We start from the raw sequence: 12,326 nt of genomic DNA on the forward strand, positions 1-12,326 counted from the left end.
CACCATATATGAAAATACGTTGCATCTTCACCACCACATCTCCAACATTTAGGTTGTTAATTCGGATACATACTTGCAAGCTTTTTAGGATCTAAATGCCATCTATAAAACATTTTATAAAAGTTCTCTCTTAAGTTTTGAGCTTGCGTGAATTTTACGTTCCTCACCCAGATCTTTTCCCAAGTGTCCATTGTAATAACTTCTTGGATATTCTGGGCCCATTTTATCATACAGTCTTTAACAAGTTCTGTTTCTGAATCAATGTCTTACCCTTGAGATTTAGTTGCTGTGAGTAATCAGCAATCCAGATTAATACCTTTATTCAGAGAGAATTTATCATTTTATTTGCAATCTGATTAAAGAAATCTTTAAAACAATATATTAAAAAGCATCATAGTTCCTGGAACTTAGTCGTTACTCTGCAAGCTTGCAATGCTCTAGTCCTTTCCAATATTAAAATGGAGTTTGCTATGTCTTAATCTAGAGTTTCAAACATTATGTCATAATACATGTACAAGAAAACAGGCAAGTAGGGTCTTATTTGCAACTCTAAACTAAATTTTCTAATAAATAAAAAATCTTAAGAATAGAGGGCAGGATCTAGACTGGATCCTCTTTCTTGTATTGACATATGGTTCAGCATTATACCAAAGGCTAGTACAAAATCCACTGTGTTTAGAACATGACCATGATAAATACACACTGAAACTATTGAACTAAGGAGAAATTTCCTGACATCAAGAACAATAAACCAATGGAATGTGGCACGCATGCATGCATTTGACTGCTGTTCGGGCAAGTGGGGATGAACGTATGGATTCGCCTGCCACTCCCAAGGCCCAGTAGTGGGCCGTAGCCAGGGGTCTTGGGGACCCCTGGACTAGAGGATTCCTCAACTCTGTTATTCTGTATTCTGAAGTCAGCTTTTGTAGACAGCCCTTTTGTCTTTGGTGGCCAGAAAAGTTCAAATTGCAAGTTAGAATTGCAGTTGTATTTGCATTTAATTCACTGTTCTGTTTGCTAAAGTAACTGAGTTTGAACAGCTGCTCCTTTGTTCCAGAATATTTAATGTAATCTTGTTTTTAAATGAAAAGAAACATTTATTTTCTATTCTCCAAGTTTATAACAGGAATTCCTAAATATTTTGCCATCACAACTCTATTTAGTGTAATATACAGAAACAGGTACAGAAACCTTCCTTAAAAATCCAGCATCAAAATATACATAAATGAACAATGAAAGCAATACAATGAAACTTTAGGGGGGAAATGTATTTATTGTTAAAATGTAACTAAAAAGTTTTCATACCTCCCCTGGATTCTGCCTGCACGTGCTCAAAGGAGGTGCATCTCACAGACTCCTCACCAGCTTTTGGTCCATAGAGATCAGGATATTCATGGTTTTTCTATTATGCTCTTAGTATTTTGCCAATTCTTTAGTGAATTTTCAAGTTGAAGAATATGATTTAGTCCTAGTCAATTTTTCCTAATTCAAAAAAGGAAAGGAAAGGAAAGGAACCTCACTTTCCCATCTGATTTAAATTTATAAAGGGAGCCTGGGATTTTTCTGAATAGCATCCCTGAGTAAACTAACAAACATTTACAACAAAATTGGAAGATAACATATTCAGCAGTGCACAGATGGTATAATTTCCCAAAAGATTCATTACAAAAACTATCAGGAAACAAATCTGACTTTTTAGGAGATAACAGTGAGGAGAATGGACTGGAGCATGTGTTACATGATTCATGAGTAATGCAGTCATCATACTGACAGGATATACGGTAGACATCCTTGAAGATCTGTCCCAGATGAACTAAAATGCTATTTAAGATTTATCTGCTCACTTGCATAAGAAACTTTCCTGAATTTTTTATTTTAATTGTTTTAAAGGCTCTGGGACCCTAGTGCAATCCCACCACCTTCTCCCAAACCATCCATCATCTTCCTCCTGCAGGCTGGATTTGAAATGAGTATAGAAACACACAGGAATCCAGAAACCCATGATAAGCAATTTGCTAATGAAAAACTAAGAAAGCATCACAAAACAATCTCAGCAACTCATGGATAGTAAATGCAAATTCTATTGATCAATGTTCAAATTTCTACAGTAATGTCCTTTCTGCACCCAATCTAGGTAAACATCAAAGACATAATATTTGGAGTAGACAGTAAAGATATCATGTGTTATTAGGTTGCTTCTTTGGACCATGTGAGAACTACTTTTCATGCCTTTCACAAAAGGAGAGTTGGATACCAGCTAGAAGAAATCAAGCATGACCAGATAAGACATGGCTTTTTCAGGAGGAGGCATACTACTCTTCCTTCAAGGTAGAAAGCTATCAAAAAATACATTGATTTCAAGGCTAACATCATATCTGGATGTTCTGTCATTTTCATTTCTATTTTAGAAAGTATAAAAATATATTAATTAATTAATAACATCTTATTTAAAGTATATAGATGTTATTACTATCACAGTATAATGTCTCAAAGTTATGATATTTTTTAATTTAACATAGTTATTTACAACTAAGACTCTTTCAGTCATTTGCTGTACTATGCAGTTTGGTAAATCTGCTTGCAAAAATATTGTAGCCAATTAACTGGCCAATAATTTATTTTGAGTACAGCAGGGTTGATTTTATGACTTCCTTAGTTATAAATTGCCAAGCACAGAAAGCTATACAAGTGTCAGGTTATTGTGGAACCTACCATCTTGCTTTGAAGATTCTTAAGAGAGGCACCTTTTCCTAACAGCATGCACCCTTTATTTTTGCCACATGATCAATTCAGCTATCATGTGAAGAGGCCCCATTGCCCAGTCAAACCAGATATTATCTTAAGAAAGGTGGCTATTTTAATTTTTTTATACAAAACAAACACAAAAGCTAGCATATTCCAAGTTTCATTTCATTTCATTTCTTTCCTAAATCTCCATTCAATCTGTAACTGTTTACTTTCAAGCATGTCAGGGCAACATTATGTACTGACCCTAAAGGCAAATTGCTCATTCTGCTGCACTTGTGGTTATGCACAGCTATGAGCTTAGAGTACATCCATGCAGGGTTTGTGCATCAACTATATGCATCTCAAGTGTAGTAGTGCTGACAAGCAGGGACAATACACAATTAATTAGCATGTGGAGTATTAAGCATTTTAAAGGTCTCAATGGAGTGCCCTCACAGTAGGAATTTCTCCTAGTTTATGTTTATAAATTAGTTGATGCAGTGCAAGGATTCAGACTGGGATTCAAATTGGGAGAGACTTAGTCCTTTGTTCTGGCATAATCCCAGTTCAAATTCCCTTCCCCCAGATTTTAATTTCCTCTGATAGGAAAGCTTCATTGGCATTAATGACAATTTTCTTCATGAGTAAATGATAAAAGTAAAAGCTGGGTGAATCCACATTTAGAAAGAGATGTAGAAGAAAGAAGTTTAAATCAGATTTGGATTATCCCTCCTTCCTAGATGCTTGGTAATAAACATTACCAAACATGCATTGACCAATAGTGCATTTCATTTTTCTTTTAGTTTAGTTTGGCCTTATTTTTACACTTAAGAGTTCTCTGCAATTAAAAAAAATCACTAATATATTAATATATTCAGGCTGAGGAAGAGGGTAATTGAAATGGTGATAGTGACAACTGCCTGAGTTTCCTGATTAAGCAGAGACTGTAAAATAAATGTAAGGCAGCCAACAAGGGAACAGTCAGGGAGATCTAGCATGAGCTGATGGAGTTTGTTGGAAAAGTTCAATAAGAAGGTCATACAGGAAAATCTTCTACATATAAGTAGCTGACCTGAGAGCTTGAAAAGAAAACAAAAGGAAATATGAGCCTATATTGTAGCTACACTTCACAAGGAAAAATGTTTTTGCTAAAGCATGGAGAGTTTAATTAGGGTGACTTTACCCTGTTCTTTAAGAGTGACCGAGTAAAAGTAAGCTAAGGATCTTAGATAAACACTTGTGAACTGCACAATGAGTCAGAAAGAAAGAATATGAGATTATGAAGTTCATGACCTTAATTTTCTATTCACTGATGCTCAAGTTATAGAAAATAAGATGATCTTGAATTCTTATCACAAGAAGGCAAGTATAATTTATTAGGTACTACGAATATTTGATGTGATCAGTCTCAAGAGCAGTAAAAAAAAGGGAATAGCAATTGCACTGTTCAATAAAGTTGAAAATAACATCTGGATTACAATAAGTGGAAGAAGATATAAAAGCAATATGGGTGGCAGTAAATGTTAAAACACAACCAACCAGGAGGACTGAACAATTAATTCCAAAAGCAACTTGCAGAAGCATGAACTTTGGCATACTTAAATTTGCTTGATAATTATTAGGATATTAATTCTGCTAATCATGGTCTTTCCAGGAAATATCTGGCTAGTCTTGTAGGTAACATTTTCTTTAGGTGGGAAGAGAAAGGGGGAAATGATAAGTTATATTTGACCGGAAGCTAACTAACAGGGAAGACTTAGTCAAATAAATCCCAGAATTTTTTTTCCAGCATTTGGAGAAAGAGATCGCAACAATGTGGAATATTGGAGCTTTTAATTTTAAAGAAGACAAAGTTTCTTTTGTCAAAAATATATTTTGGGTATCAAAAAAGAGATTTTTTTATATAAATTCAGAACAATGATAAGTAGGATTCCATAGCAAGAAAGGTTAATTGGAAAAGCAACTGACATTAAGATGGAATCCCCAAAAATAATTATATTAAATATCAATAATAATAAAAAGCAATACAATGAGAGAAAAATGGGGGCTAGCAGAAGAAGCCATTGTGGTGACAGTTTAGTGAAAAAGCAAAAGCAAAACAGTGCATATCTGATGAAAAGAGAGCCAGGCTCTCAAGGAAGAGCATATACAGTAGCCTAAAGCTGTAAAGGCAGGGGTAAGAAAGCTAAGGCCAGAACTGGACAAGGAAAGTTGCTAAGAACAAGAAAAGCAACTTATTTCTATATGGTAAAATAAAAGACTAGATAGATTGACAGAATCAGAATTTAGCTGTTCAAGGCAGAGCTACCTGCTCCACCAAGACACTTTGAAGAACAAAATGAAGTAATAGAGTTGAAGCCTGTGACAGAAGCATAATCAGGAAATATCTTCAGATCACCCTGAGTGTAAATCTGAAATGAAAGGATCTTAGGATTTTGTAGAAAGTAGCTGTTGGTGTAACTGAAATTTCCATTTCTTTAAGAAATGATAAATAACTGGGGGAGAAATAGATAAATGGTGGGAGAAAATAAAAATGTGGAGAACTGTAGACAACCTTTCTGTCATCTGTATCTTGGAAGATTCTAAAACCAGTTATAAACAGATTGAGCAATAAGCACTTAGAGAATAAGGCAGACGTTAGCCTGGATTTCTTAAAATGGCTTGCCCGAACTAACCTCAATCTAACCTAAAGTCTTAATTATGATAGTGCTAAACCTCTTTATTTCAGCAAAACATCTGTTGCATGGAATAAGATTAGAAAGTTGAGTGTGAAGTATTTGGGATAATAATAAAGTGAATTCATAGCTGGTTCATAAAATTTATTTATTGATGTATTTGTTTTAGCACCACCCAACTCCAGAGCAAGTCTGGGCCACTCACAACATAGAACAGAATACAAATATAATATAAATCATAACAAATAGCATACTTATTAGTGATTCCATATTAAAGTTCAGCTGGGTCACCTACTCTTCCCCACTTTTGTTTATGATTTGAATTAAGAGCTGAATGGAATCTAAATCTATGGTATTCTTTATTACTGACAATTTAAAAAGTGCTAAAATGGATATCAGTTACTGGTAACGACTCTGCCATAAAACATTGGAATATTCCATATTAATAAATCAATAGCTAAAGTTCTTGAAGAATGTTTCTTATGATCTTATGATGAGTCTTATTTAATGAAAGATGTTTAATATTTACCAAAGTATAAAGACAATGTTTTAAAGAACTTGGCTAACTTAATTGTGTTGGGGGTATAAATGGGTAAAGAGAAAGTTGAATTTACTATTTTATTGGATTGTTGTATGCTGCCCAGAATCACTTCGCATGAGATGGATGGCCAGATAAATGTTATTAATAAAATAGATAAGTAAAATTTGTAATATGGACTTCTCCCACTATTGTGTGAGGTAGGTTGAATATCCATGAATGTATTAACATTATATAACAGTGATCATTGTAGTTTAAAAATGTGAATGGACTCTTGATTTGCATTCCTGTAAATTGAAATGAGTGATTGTATGAAGAATGACGGATTTGGAGTGGGTGGGGATGGCAAAACCTTCCACATTGGAAGGACACACAACATATAATGATGATTTTCTATTTTTGTGTTCATGTTCTGTTTTCTTTCTTCCTCTGGGATGTCCAGGAACTCTGGAAGGGGCTTCCTCTTGTGCCCTAGTCATGGAAGCTACTTCCTGTAGTCACTGGAAGAACCACAGGTTTAGAATAACAGGAAGTGAAGCAATATGAGATTCTCACTTCCCTCTTTAGAAGAAGGAGGCTGGGCAATACTGCTCTGCAAAGCACCTTTAAAGGGCAGCTTTGTTGGAAGCTTTGGACAGTCCTAGTAAAAAGCCATTTCTCTCTCCTCTCCTCTCCAGCTTTCTTTTAGAAATGGCTGCAGGGCATTTACAGGTAGGTACGTTTACATTCTGGGTTTTCTAAAACAAAGAAAAGGACATTATATTTTATTTTTTTTAGATAGTTTTAGATGGACATGTGAAGGAACAGTCAGTCCTTCTGGGGAACAAAGCATTTTAACTGCCTGACAAATCTAAGGGCTTTCTTTACAAATCTGGGGTTAATACTCTCACATACCTGCCTTCAACAGCTAATACAAGCTGCAGACATGATAGTGGTATTATTTGGGAAGAAACTTGACAGAACGATACTTTGGGGGGGGTAATTTTCATTGTATTTAATGGTATATGTTGGGAGGACTATTATTTCAACCAACATTTCTTTGTGAGGATGGTTCCTAAAAAGTGGTACATTATGTTTAATCCATGTTGATCTGGAGATGATTTATAAAAGAGGGCCCTTGAAACTGCAGTACAGTGCAATGAACCTTTATAATTGTTTTCAGTATATCTCCCTTCACATCCTTCCTCTTTGAAGAATCCCTGGACCATGCTCCCTATTGTTTCAGAACAGACACTTCGTTGTTTGGTCAAGACATAGAATAGCCTGCTTTAGCTGTTGGATAGCACAAATCTCTGCAGGATTTATTAAAATAGTTCAGTCTTATTGTTTGATGAAAGTGGATAGGTCCTGAATGGGTCCGGAGATCTTACCAACATATGATGATGTTGTTAAACTTTGACTAATCTGAAGCAACAGTCTGGGTGACTGACTTTGTAACTCCACAAATAAATAAATGTCCTTTTTCTCTAACAGAACCAAATCAATTATTTGGTTTAAAAGGGAGTTGAAATTGGCGAAACATTTAAGCCAGCAGCTCCATTCAAGCTCCTCAAGTGAAGTGGATCTTGGACTGAATCAGAGAGAACATGTTGAATCTTGTTCTGTAGTACCTTATGCTCTGCTTTCAAAATGAAAATTGCAGATGATTCACTTTATCCACTTTTATTTGTGCAGAAAGTCAGCTGGATCTGCTCATTTGGACTCCATTTTTGAGGCATGTAACAATGATATATCATCAGCAATTGTTCTATTATTCTGAATTCTTTTTAGGATATAGATCTAATGGACTAAGAACCATTGTGTTGGTAGTTTACTGTCTTTTTCTAGAGTGCCCTAAACAAAATGTGTTTTAACTCCTTGTGTATCAAAGAGAAATTAGCCATGAAACAATGCTTTATCCTCTTTATTGATTTCTGCCATTAACCCACTATACCAGACCTATCTCTGCTGATCTAACATACACATGTCTACCCTTTTTCCATCAATGAAAGAACTCCACAGTATAGACAAGATCTGATGATTATATAAAACAATTGTCACGGAAAATTAATACCTGGATGGAAGTGTATATAAACCTTAATTTTTATCATGGAAGAATCCAGGAAATAAATATGTTTGATAAATACACATTTTCTGTAAGTGCTAATGATTTCAAGTGAATTATAGGTTATATTTTACAGATTAGGAAAATCAGTAGATATCATTTTTAGCAACTCAAAAAGTTATGATTTGATAAGAAATATTCTTGTGAATTTGGATCCTTTTGCAGAACTCTGCTGTAACTAAATGAATACAATTATACATAGAAAAAAGGAAATTTATGGCTGGGACAATCATCCAATATCATGTTTGGTGCAACTATGCATTTAATTAAAAATGCATATAATTAAATATTTCAAAGAGGCATTTTGCAACATGGAAGATTATGTACAATGTATATCTCTTCAAATCAATAAAGCAGTTATAACTTCTTTCAGGAAGGTTCAGCTGCTTTGTAAATTGCCCCAGTGGTCTCCACATGTGGTACTTTACTTTAGTATAGACCTTTTCCTGGGGGGGACGACACAGACATTCTTTTCTTCTTTCCAATCTTTCAGTTAGATTTGTGAGAAGTAAGAATAGATTAGGTGGATGATGATTTAGGGGCTTGTTATATAGACAGTCATAGAGGATGATGGGCATATGAGAGAGAGATAAAGTGGTGTACCCTACGTAGATTGTAATATTTCCCTGGACATTGTTGGTGATGATTGCAAGCTACAAGTAGTTCTTACTTATGACTGCCTCATGTAGCAACTGTTCACAATTCAAATGCTATGAAAAAGTAACTTTGTGACCACTCTTCACATTTATGACCTTCACAAATCTATAAAGGAAAGGAAAGCTGAAGAAAGTTCATAAGCACAGTTGGAGTTTCAATTAGCACCATTTTGTTTAACAACTAAGTTGCTGTTCCTAAGGACTACAACGACTACCTAGAGTTGCTAAACAAAGACTATCATATTGTAATTAAATATGGAAAACAGACATTTCAGAGATTACATACTTCCAGGGAAGAAATGTTAACTGAAGACAGCTCTACAAAAGCAGCCTTGACCATAGTGGAATGAAGAGCAGGTAGACAGTGTCAACTGTCCAGTTGGTGAATCTGTAAAAATAAACTCCTGGGACATTATTTTACCAAGAGTATAAACTTTACTGAATAAATCCACATAGGCATACAGTAGAAGAAGGAAAACCAGCTTTGGGCTTCCCACATGAAAGCATGCATAATTCATCCCCCCTTTCCCAACAGGCCACCCACAGTCCATTATGTCTACCAATCACTTCTGTTCATTTTGTTAAGGGAACCAGCTGGCCACGCTACGACATCTGCTCTGGGTGTCCTTGAGGGCCTCAGCAATGTCTCATGGGAACTGAAAATGTTTGGATACCATTCCCCCCACCTTTGCCTTCCAATCCACCCCCCTTTTTTTTCTTTGTCAAACTGCAAGTGAAGCGGAATATAGGTGAAAGGTTTGAGTCACTCTTGACATGCCGACACTCCGGAAGAAGGGTAGAACTGAAACAACAATAAACATACCTACATGCTATTACTTACAACCTAACTACTGCTATCTGCTTTATTGGGGCTGTTGAGGACACTAGTGTGAAACATTTTAACTAACCTCACTGCCCTAACATCTGGAGCAGCCACCCATTCAGCATCTGCTAACAGGTAGCCTTTCTACAGCACTAGGTACTATAATTTTCCCTTGTGATATCTAGAGTCGAGAATCTTTTTGATCTCATAGTGTTCCTGTCCCTTAACTAGGATGGGAAGAGGAAGTGGTTCTTTGACTGGCCTCAAGCCAAACCCCAAAATGGATTTTTTTAAAAAAATCCCATTTATATCCTGCCCTTCTCCGAAGACTCAGGGCGGCTTACAATCTAAGGCACAAATCAATGTGCTTAGCAATAGCCTTCATCCTATGTATATGCCTGCTTATTAGGGTTTCTCCCCCCCCAGCAGCTTTTAAAAGATTGCAATGAAATAGACAAACTCGCCTAAGGTTTTTGGCAATCTCAGCTCTATCATTACCATATTCATGATCTAGAAAGGCCCTATGTATTTAGGTCCCAACTTTTTACAAGGCGGTCTCAGGTTTAGATACTTGGTGGACAAATACACTTTATCCCTTACTCTAAATTCCCTTTGGGGGGCCCTTTTCCAATCTGCTTGCCTTTTTTTGGCTTTCCCTATCTTTATTTAGTGCTTCATGCATGGCAGCCCATGTGGCTTTAAGAGTATCCATCCAGTTGGCTAATGAGGATGGAGCTTCCTGTGGACATTCAGGCATGGGCATGAACTTAGTCCCTGTGGCCACTTTGAAAGAGGTAAAACCTGTTCTGCTGTGTACCAAGTTGCTATATGCCACTTCTGCAGAAAGCAGGAGCTCAGCCCAGTTAGTCTGCTGATAATTTCTATAATAGCAGAGATATTGCTCTACTAATGAGTTGGCTTGTTCAGCATCCCCATTGGTACTCAGATGGTAGGCAAAGCTAAGTCCTTGGGAGGAGCCTATCAATTTTAAAAATTCCCACCAAAATTTTGCAGTGAATTGTACCCCCCTGTCCAAGATAATGCACTTCAGGATCCCTTGTAATCTGTAGATGTATTGCACAACATCTTGGTTAGAGCCTGGGTGAAATGAATCTTTGGACATGCCACAAAGTGTGCTTGCTTTGAGAACAGTCAATGACTGTCCAAATTACTGTGTTCCCAGCACTCTCAGGCAACTCCACAATAAAGTCCATGGATATCTCCTCCCATGGGCTAGCTGGGTTGGCTACCAACTGTAAACCTGTAGACTTCCCAGGTAGATGTTTCATGGAGGCACACACAGGACAGCTAGCCACATAGGCTTCTATGTCCTTTTTCATCTTTGGCCACCAGAACTGTCTCTTTACTAGGTGAAGGGTTTTCACAATCCCAAAATGCCTGGCAGATTTTGCATTGTTGCTCTTCTGCATGACCAAGGTTCTCTGGATGGCTGGTATGTACACTTTATTCCCTTTCCATGCCAAGCTCTCTTTCATCAACAGGTCATCTTTATCTCTCTGGAACCATTCATCCATCCCCAAGGCATCTTTTAGTGGTTGCATCACCAAGTCTCCAGCTGGCTGCGGGGAGACTGTTCTCTGCTGCCTTGTGAGTGCTGGCACTGCGAGGTACCTGGATGGGATAATGGAGTTAACTACTTCTTCTTGGGTACTCCTGTATTGGGGCATGCAAGAGAAGGCATCTGCTAAGCAATTCTTCCCACCTGGCATGTTGCTAAGAGTGAAATTGAAGCAGTTAAAATACTGAACCCATTGGACTTTCTTAGGAGATAGCTTCCTTAGGGCCTTTAATGCCTCCAGGTAAGGAGAGCCCATAGGACCATGAGACGTGTAGGCACAGGGTTGCAGCTCCTCCCTTTTTTCCTCTGGAGTAAGACCACCCACACTGCCACATCGCTTGATCACAAAAGTCTCATCTGGGTTTGGGTGCTTTAAGACCAGCTCAGCAGCAGAGAGCCACTTCAGCTTTTCAAAGACTGCTTGGCATTTGATGGACCAATTTTGTGGCTGACTCAGTTTGGGCTTCAGTCCCCCTTCCACTTTAAGCAAGCTGGTGATAGACAAGGGTATCGGGCAAATGTGGGAATGAACTGCTAGTAAAAGTTGATGAATCCCAGGAAGCTCTGTAACTGCCTCCTGGTTCAAGGGGCCTCTCATTCCAGGATCACTCTCACCTTGCCCAGGTCACATTTAGATAGTTTTACCTATAACAGGGCTTTGTGCAACTTCTCAAGTACTGCTCTCACTAGCCCTACATGCTCTTTCATGGTCTTGATATAAATTAGAATGTCACCAGGTATACTACCACCTCTTTATACAGGTGTTCATGCAGGACCTCATTTATTAATTGCATGAATATTGCTGGTGCCCCTTGCAGCCCAAATGGCATCACCCAAAATTGGTAGCAATCCAGAGGGCAGTTGAATACTCACTCAGTAATAGGTTTCTTTCAAGTCCAGTTTAATAAAGATCCTCCCTTGGCTAGGTAGCCCAGCATGTTCCTCATGAGGAACGTATGAGGGATACGTATTCTCCATGCAGATGAAATTTAATCTGCTGTAATCTATGCATAATCTGTCTTCTCTTTGAAAAGTACAGGGGCAGCCATTCTTGATTTCGCTGGCTGGATAAATCCCCTGCCCAAGTTCTTGTCTATAAACCTCTGAAGCTCTTCCATCTCCCTCGGCATCATGGAATACATCTTCAGCTTGGGCAATTTAGCCCCTGGGAAGATTTCAGTAGCACAATCTGTGGGGTTATGGGGTGGGAGTACATCTGAT

General features: G+C 37.5%; 1 protein-coding gene across 1 annotated transcript in view; it reads left to right on the forward strand.

The window, feature by feature from the left end:
- Positions 1-12,326, forward strand: part of VWC2L (von Willebrand factor C domain containing 2 like) — a 135,998-nt gene that overhangs the window by 54,465 nt on the left and 69,207 nt on the right. The window lies entirely within an intron of this gene.

This window comes from Vipera ursinii, assembly GCF_947247035.1.
Source record: "Vipera ursinii genome assembly, chromosome: 1".
NCBI classification, from domain to species: domain Eukaryota; kingdom Metazoa; phylum Chordata; class Lepidosauria; order Squamata; family Viperidae; genus Vipera; species Vipera ursinii.